The sequence below is a fragment of the Onthophagus taurus genome, chromosome 10 (genome assembly GCF_036711975.1).
Source record: "Onthophagus taurus isolate NC chromosome 10, IU_Otau_3.0, whole genome shotgun sequence".
NCBI classification, from domain to species: domain Eukaryota; kingdom Metazoa; phylum Arthropoda; class Insecta; order Coleoptera; family Scarabaeidae; genus Onthophagus; species Onthophagus taurus.
In genome coordinates this window covers 6,659,632-6,669,418 of record NC_091975.1, presented here as the reverse complement: position 1 = coordinate 6,669,418, position 9,787 = coordinate 6,659,632, and positions in this window count along the sequence as shown.

Sequence of the window (9,787 nt, the reverse complement as noted above, 5' to 3'; positions counted from 1 at the left end):
AATACAACACTGCACATTTATAATTATAGATCTTAGAATAAAAAGGGTTAATCTTAAAAAAATCATATCTCAATAACTAATTGAGATATCATCGTGAACTAAACAGCAATTTAAAGCATATTTAGTCAGTATTTAATGTGTTAAAGATCATTTCTTCAAAACTTCAAAAATCAAAATTACGATTATTTGAATACAACTTTGAAAAGTTACAATCTAGATGTTAGATTAAAATTCATTAATCTTTAGAAACTCATATTTCAATAACTAATTGAGATATCAACATGAACTGAACAGCAATTTGAAGCATATTTAGTTAGTATTTAATGTGTTAAAGATCATTTCTTCAAAACTTCAAATTTCAAACTTACGATTATTTGAATACAACTCTGCACATTTATAATTATAGATTTTGAAATAAAAAGGATTAATCTTAAAAAAATCATATCTCAATAACTAATTGAGATATCATCGTGAACTAAACAGCAATTTGAAGCATATTTAGTCAATATTTCATGTGTTAAAGATTTAGTTTCTAGTTCTAGGTCTAGTGTTAGTTCTAGTTTTAGTTCAATGCAACTTGAGGGATAACACGAACTAGATTCTAATATGATCGCGAGATAATATTAATAGCACGACTTAAAAATATTTTTATCGTTATATATTATAAAAATAGAATACCATCACACTAAATTAGAATCTTAAAGTGAAACATATAGAGTAATGTTATGAAGTTATAACCATTTCGTTGTTCTAGTCGACTATAACTTTGTCTATTTCGTAATGAAAATGAATCAAAATCAAAGCGAACTTAAATATATATTATTTTAAATTCTTCTCTGATAAACTTTCGATGATAATGTAAAGGAGCTTGAAGGGTTTAATGAACTAAAGTGTAATTTTAGGATTCAAATCGAGAAAAGACCGATTTTTTAGTACCGGATATTGCGTATAAAGCCATTATCGGACCGTTACTTATTGAAACAAGTTCCTCAACTGCAATAAATCTCGACGATTTTGCTTCAAGGGTTGAGATTTATAGGGGAAAGCCCGGAATCGGGTTAAAAAAAGAAAAAAGAACTTTTTAAAAAAGAACTACGAAAATGCTGCGAGTTAAAAGTGTTCGTCGATTTCATATCGCGCTGTTCTAATTCGAGATTGCAACGATGTTAGGTAATTCTTTTCTTCCAGGTAGTTACGCAACATTTAATTCGCGAAACGGCGGCAATTAAAAGGGTATTCTTTGCCAAGTTCTCGCCAGTTGGAATAAAAAAGATACCTGCAAACCGATAAGCGCAAGGGGGGCTTTATAAATTTTCGCTTAATTACTTTACCGTTCTTTCTATATATAAATGGGGAGTAATAAACAATGGTAATAATTGTCTCAAAATAATTTATTTTCACAAAAATATTTCTCTTATTAACTAATCCATCATCTCCACATGTTTAAGTCTTAAACTTTAAAAGTTACAAACACAACACCTGTTTGTTTAGATCAAGTAAATTTAAATTCATTCTTCTCACGTTACCAAGACGGACTACGACCACTCGGTAACGTATTACTCGTGATATAAAAGCTCTGAAACGATCTATCTATGTCGGAGAGGGTGGCGTAATTTCCGCGTGAAAATTAAAGCAGTTTATTCGGCGTCGCTCCAATTTATGCAGAAATAAAAGTTAATCTCGCCCATCGATTAAGACGTCCATCTGTGACGTTAAGGGAAAGAAACCCCAGAAACCGCCCCTTTTCTTCCTCTATTTTCCACCCTATTCGTTTCAACCCCGCTGCCGTTTTCCTTCGTCGGCTATCTGTTAAGCAACGTCAAAGGACTAATTAAAAAAGATGAAGCCGCTTTTGTACCGAGCCAATTGCCGCGATGGACGTACCAGAAAATATCCGGAGCGATATTAGTTTTGGTGCAAAAGGGAGTGAATGGGTGGTGGTCGATATTTCATTGGGAGCATCGGGGGCTTCGTTTACTCTATGTGCCTTTTAGACCTTTTGGGAGCAGGGCGTAGGTTCAAAGAGATAACTAATAGCTATAACAAATATTACTTCTTTATGGTGTCGGTTAAAATGTTGATGGAGCTAAAAATGTATCTTTTGAGATATTTTTTTCATTAATAACAGTTTTTTAGTTCTAGGTATAGTGTTAGTTCTAGTGGTAAGGCTAGTGAAACTAGAAAAAACACTGTAAAAGTAGAACTAACACTAGACCTAGAACAAGAATCATTCGAGTTTAGCTGTCTTGAGAGACGTGGGACTAAATCCGAATGATTTTAGTTCTTGGTCTAGTGTTAGTTCTAGTTTCACATTAACTCTATCACTAGAACTAACACAAGACCTAGAATTAGAATCATTCGGGTTTAGCCGTCTTGAGAGACGTGCTACTATGTTGTATATTTTTATCGAACTAAAACTAGAACGAGAACAAGAAACATTTGGGTTTAATCGTGAAAAAAACTTTCAGTTGTCAATGTCAACTTTAATTTTATTATTATATTCGTAATCTTCATAAAATAACCTTTAAAATGAGTCCAAACATGACGCATTTATCTCAAAAAACCAAAAAGTTCGAACTTTCAACTTTTAATTTTGACATATTTGTCATCTTCATTAAAATACCTTCAAAATGAGTCCAAAGATGACGCACTTATCTCAAAAAACAAAAAAGTTAGAATAAAAAACATTAAATACGAAGTTAGCAACAAGCAATTTAATTTTTAAATATTAATACCAACCTTAATTTTTGAAACACTATAATTAATGAAACAGAGTTAGGATTAAAAATCATAACTTCCGCGTTTATGGAAACTAAGAAATTGTTTATGGCACACCCAATCTGTATAAAATTTGCTTTAAAATGTTAATTATTTCACTTTGATATCTCAATTTGTTCTTGAGATACGATTTTTTAAACTTTTTTTTGAATCCACCATAATTAATGAAACAGAGTTAGGATTAAAAATCATAACTTCCGCGTTTATGGAAACTAAGAAATTATTTATGGCACACCCAATCTATATAAAATTTGCTTTAAAATGTTAATTATTTCACTTTGATATCTCAATTTGTTCTTGAGATACGATTTTTTAAACTTTTTTTTTTTTGAATCAATCAATTAATGATACAGGGTTGGGATTAAAAAATCATAACTTCTGGGTTTATGGAAACTAAGAAATTATTTATGGCACACCAAATCTGTATAAAATTTGCTTTAAAATGTTAATTATTTCACTTTGATATCTCAATTTGTTCTTGAGATACGATTTTTTAAACTTTTTTTTGAATCCACTATAATTAATGAAACAGAGTTGGGATTAAAAAATCATAACTTCTGGGTTTATGGAAACTAAGAAATTATTTATGGCACACCAAATCTGTATAAAATTTGCTTTAAAATGTTAATTATTTCACTTTGATATCTCAATTTGTTCTTGAGATACGATTTTTTAAACTTTTTTTTGAATCCACTATAATTAATGAAACAGAGTTAGGATTAAAAATCATAACTTCCGCGTTTATGGAAACTAAGAAATTGTTTATGGCACACCCAATCTGTATAAAATTTGCTTTAAAATGTTAATTATTTCACTTTGATATCTCAATTTGTTCTTGAGATACGATTTTTTAAACTTTTTTTTGAATCCACCATAATTAATGAAACAGAGTTAGGATTAAAAATCATAACTTCCGCGTTTATGGAAACTAAGAAATTATTTATGGCACACCCAATCTATATAAAATTTGCTTTAAAATGTTAATTATTTCACTTTGATATCTCAATTTGTTCTTGAGATACGATTTTTTAAACTTTTTTTTGAATCCACTATAATTAATGAAACAGATTTGGGATTAAAAAATCATAACTTCCGGGTTTATGGAAACTAAGAAATTATTTATGGCACACCCAATCTGTATAAAATTTGCTTTAAAATGTTAATTATTTCACTTTGATATCTCAATTTGTTCTTGAGATACGATTTTTTAAACATTTATTTTTTTGAATCAATCAATTAATGATACAGGGTTGGGATTAAAAAATCATAACTTCTGGGTTTATGGAAACTAAGAAATTATTTATGGCACACCAAATCTGTATAAAATTTGCTTTAAAATCTTAGTTATTTCAGCTTGATATCTCAATTTGTTTTTGAGATACGATTTTTTAAACTTTTTTTTTAATCCACTATAATTAATGATACAGAGTTGGAATTAAAAAATCATAACTTCCACGTTTATAGAAACTAAGAAATTATTTATGTCACACTAAATCTGTACTAAATATGCTTTAAAATGTTAATTATTTCAGTTTGATATCTCAATTTGTTTTTGAGATACGATTTTTTTAACTTTTTTTTGAATCCACTATAATTAATGAAACAGAGTTGGGATTAAAAAATCATAACTTCCGGGTTTATGGAAACTAAGAAATTATTTATGGCACACCCAATCTGTATAAAATTTGCTTTAAAATGTTAATTATTTCTCTTTGATATCTCAATTTGTTCTTGAGATACGATTTTTTAAACTTTTTTTTGAATCCACTATAATTAATGAAACAGAGTTGGGATTAAAAAATCATAACTTCCGGGTTTATGGAAACTAAGAAATTATTTATGGCACACCAAATCTGTATAAAATTAGCTTTAAAATCTTAGTTATTTCAGCTTGATATCTCAATTTGTTTTTGAGATACGATTTTTTAAACTTTTATTCTTTTGAATCAATCAATTAATGATACAGGGTTGGGATTAAAAAATCATAACTTCTGGGTTTATGGAAACTAAGAAATTATTTATGGCACACCAAATCTGTATAAAATTTGCTTTAAAATCTTAGTTATTTCAGCTTGATATCTCAATTTGTTTTTGAGATACGATTTTTTAAACTTTTCTTTTAATCTACTATAATTAATGATACAGAGTTGGAATTAAAAAATCATAACTTCCACGTTTATAGAAACTAAGAAACTATTTATGTCACACCAAATCTGTATAAAATTTGCTTTAAAATGTTAATTATTTCAGTTTGATATCTCAATTTGTTCTTGAGATACGATTTTTTAAACTTTTCTTTGAATCCACTATAATTAATGAAACAGAGTTGGGATTAAAAAATCATAACTTCCGGGTTTATGGAAACTAAGAAATTATTTATGGCACACCAAATGTGTATAAAATTTGCTTTAAAATCTTAGTTATTTCAGCTTGATATCTCAATTTGTTTTTGAGATACGATTTTTTAAACTTTTATTTTTTTGAATCAATCAATTAATGATACAGAGTTGGGATTAAAAAATCATAACTTCCGGGTTTACGGAAACTAAGAAATTATTTATGGCACACCAAATCTGTATAAAATTTGCTTTAAAATCTTAGTTATTTCAGCTTGATATCTCAATTTGTTCTTGAGATACGATTTTTTAAACTTTTTTTTGAATCCACTATAATTAATGAAACAGAGTTGGGATTAAAAAATCATAACTTCCGGGTTTATGGAAACTAAGAAATTATTTATGGCACACCAAATCTGTATAAAATTTGCTTTAAAATCTTAGTTATTTCAGCTTGATATCTCAATTTGTTTTTGAGATACGATTTTTTAAACTTTTTTTTGAATCCACTATAATAATTAATGATACAGAGTTGGAATTAAAAAATCATAACTTCCACGTTTATAGAAACGAAGAAATTATTTATGGCACACCAAATCTGTATGAAATTTGCTTTAGAATGTTAGTTATTTCAGGTTGATACCTCAATTTGTTCTTGAGATACGGTTCTTTAAACTTCTCTTTTTTAAATCAATCACAATTAATGATACACAGTTGCAATTAAAAAATCATAACTTCCGCGTTTATAGAAACTAAGAAATTATTTATGTCATACTAAATCTGTACTAAATTTGCTTTAAAATGTTAGTTATTTCAGTTTGATATCTCAATTTGTTCTTGAGATACAATTGTTTAAACTTTTTTTGAATCTATTACAACTAATGAAACAGAGTTATCTTTTGTCATCTTCATTAAAATACCTTCAAAATGAGTCCACTTATCTCAAAAAACAAAAAAGTTAGAATAAAAAACATTAAACACGAAGTTAGCAACAAGCAATTTAATTTTTAAATATTAATACCAACCTTAATTTTTGATTTTTTTTATTATATTTTTGTTTTTGTGATAAATATTAAGACATTTTATAAAAATTCAAATCGGAAGTTGCTTATATCTCGAGTAATATTAGAATTAAAAGTTTGGACTCATTTTAAATGATTACAAATATGTCAAAATTGACGTTGACATTCTTAACCGGAAGTTGACCATAACTTCATTAATATTGAAGATAAATATGTCGTGTTTGTACTCATTTTAAAGGATTTTTAATAAAGATTACAAATTTGTCAAAATTGAGGTTGACATTTTAAACCTGAAGTTAGTTATCATATAATAGAAGTTTTATAGCTGAAGTTAATCTAGTGTTGGTCACTTTCTTTTTATTTTTAACGTGTTTTTTGGGTTATTCCACATTAATTAATTGATGATTCTGGAATTTTTCCCAAGTTTCGAAAATTCCGCTTTTGTCAACATTCCTCATTCAATTGGTCCAATTATTATTGAGCTGTGTGGCTATTCCCGGGATGTAGTCACGTGGAGATTATATCGAGGTTTTAGTGTATTAGAATAATTTTAACGGATAATTACCGTTTTGAATTTTCGTGTACCCTTCCATTAAGGATTGACACGTTCAATTCCAACGCTAATTTATAATTTAATAATGCAACCGGAGGCAGTGGCGGCTCGGGAACCGCGATAGATGACACGGAAATCGATCATAGAGCTATGTTGTAACATTGGGGCACCATATGCGGCCCTCCCCATTTACAATTGATTTACGCCATAATTAACATGATGGCACTGGTTTGCGGAAACCCTACGGATGTTGGACTATTTCCGTTTCGAAAGCAGTTTTAGGTACGTAAATTTCGCATAACCGATTCTTTTAAACACTCCTAATTCAAAATGGATAGAATTATTTAAACTTTTTCGGTCCGTTTTTTTAGTACGCAAAATTATAATTAATCGAGCTTTTCGAGCGCGCAACAAACACATTTAAAAAAAGGGGTTGGCCAAAAACTCAAATATTTATCGTTCCCAATAAAGCGGCGGAAACGCGACACCGCCGGCCGTAGATCATAACTTTTTCCGTCGAATTTCGCAATATTGCACGAATTAAAACTGGAACGCAGAGGACCATACGCGAACGCCATTGATATTATTTATTTGAGTCGTTTCCAAATTACACTTTAATATGAATGTTTGCCAAACTGAAATGTACGTCAAAGTGCCAACATTTCATGTTAAAATTTCACATTCGAAAAGGAGTCGATAAAATCCCTTTCCGTGTCGACGATTTAAATTTGTCGTTGAGAAAACATACGTTGTACGTTGTCAAGCGTATAAAATTTTCATTTCCTGAATCCGGGAGAAGTTCCGGTACAATCGCAACCTACACCTGGGATCTTTCTCAACCTTGTGCATGCATTACCCCTTTATACAAATTGACGAACTCTATTATTCATCTTATCTCACAAGGTGCCGGTGTCATGTTTCGTTCCTGTTTGTTGTTCTTTTTCTTTCATCGTGTTACAGCTTTTGTTTCTCCCTTTTGTCTTTCTAGCCTGCATCACAATACTACAATTCCAGAAACTTCACGTTAAGATTAAATTTGAGATGAAAATTTCAAATTTATGAAATAGTTTCTTAGCAAACGTTAACAGTTATCAAAATTGAGTTAAAATTTCTCAACGATCTGTATTAGGTATTAGATCTGTATTAGAGATTTGATGTGACATAAATAATTTCTTAGTTTTTATAAAGATCGTTGTTATGATTTTTAATCCGAGTGCAAATTTAACTGTTAGATTTTAAGAACAAAAACTTAAACAATCGTATCTCAAGAACGATTCGAGATATCATCGTGAAATTAAATGCGTATTGAAGCAAATTTAATACAGATTTGTTGTGCCATAAATAATTTCTTAGTTTCCATAAACCCGGAAGTTATGATTTTTTATTCCTAACTCTGTTTCATTAGTTGTAATAGATTCAAAAAAAGTTTAAACAATTGTATCTCAAGAACAAATTGAGATATCAAACTGAAATAATTAACATTTTGAAGCAAATTTAGTACAGATTTAGTGTGACATAAATAATTTTTTAGTTTCTATAAACGCGGAAGTAATGATTTTTAATTGCAACTGGGTATCATTAATTGTGATTGATTTAAAAAAGAGAAGTTTAAAGAATCGTATCTCAAGAACAAATTGAGGTATCAAACTGAAATAACTAACATTTTAAAGCAAATTTCATACAGATTTGGTGTGCCATAAATAATTTCTTAGTTTCGATAAACACGGAAGTTATGTTTTTTTAATCCCAACTCTGTTTCATTAATTATAGTGGATTCAAAGAAAAGTTTAAAAAATCGTATCTCAAAAACAAATTGAGATATCAAGCTGAAATAATTAACATTTTAAAGCAAATTTAGTACAGATTTAGTGTGACATAAATAATTTCTTAGTTTCTATAAACGCGGAAGGTGTGATTTTTTAATTCCAACTCTGTATCATTAATTGTGATTGATATAAAAAAGAGAAGTTCAAAGAACCGTATCTCAAGAACAAATTGAGATATCAAGCTGAAATGGTTAACATTTTAAAGCAAATTTAGTACAGATTTTGTACGCCACAAGTAAAGTTTTCATAAACCCGGAAATTATGATTTTTTTATTCCCAACTCTGTTTCATTAGTTGTAATAGATTCAAAAAAAGTTTAAACAATTGTATCTCAAGAACAAATTGAGATATCAAACTGAAATAATTAACATTTTAAAGCATATTTAGTACAGATTTAGTGTGACATAAATAATTTCTTAGTTTCTATAAACGTGGAAGTTATGATTTTTTAATTCCAACTCTGTATCATTAATTATAGTGGATTCAAAAAAAAGTTTAAAAAATCGTATCTCAAGAACAAATTGAGATATCAAAGTGAAATAATTAACATTCTAAAGCAAATTTTATCCAGATTTAGTGTGCCATAAATAATTTCTTAGTTTTCATAAACCCGGAAGTTATGATTTTTTAATCCCAACCCTGTATCATTAATTGATTGATTTAAAAAAATAAAAGTTTAAAAAATCGTATTTCAAAAACAAATTGAGATATCAAGCTGAAATGGTTAACATTTTAAAGCAAATTTAATAGAGATTTGATATGACATAAATAATTTCTTAGTTTCTATAAACACCGTTGTTATGATTTTTAATCCGAGTCTGCAAATTTAACTGTTAGATTTTAAGAACAAAAATTTAAACAATCGTATCTCAAGAACGATTCGAGATATCATGGTGAAATTAAATGCATATTAAAGCAAATTTAATACAGATTTGGTGTGCCACAAATAGTTTCTTAGTTTCCATAAACCCGGAAGTTATGACTTTTTAATCACAACTCTGTATCATTAATTGTGATTGATTCAAAAAAAAGTTTAAAAAATCGTATCTCACGAACAAATTGAGATATCAAACTGAAATAATTAACATTTTAAAGCAAATTTAGTACAGATTTAGTGTGACATTCATAATTTTTTAGTTTCTATAAACGTGGAAGGTATGATTTTTTAATTCCAACTCTGTATCATTAATTGTATTTGATATAAAAAAGAAAAGTTTAAAGAACCGTATCTCAAGAACAAATTGAGATATCAAGCTGAAATGGTTAACATTT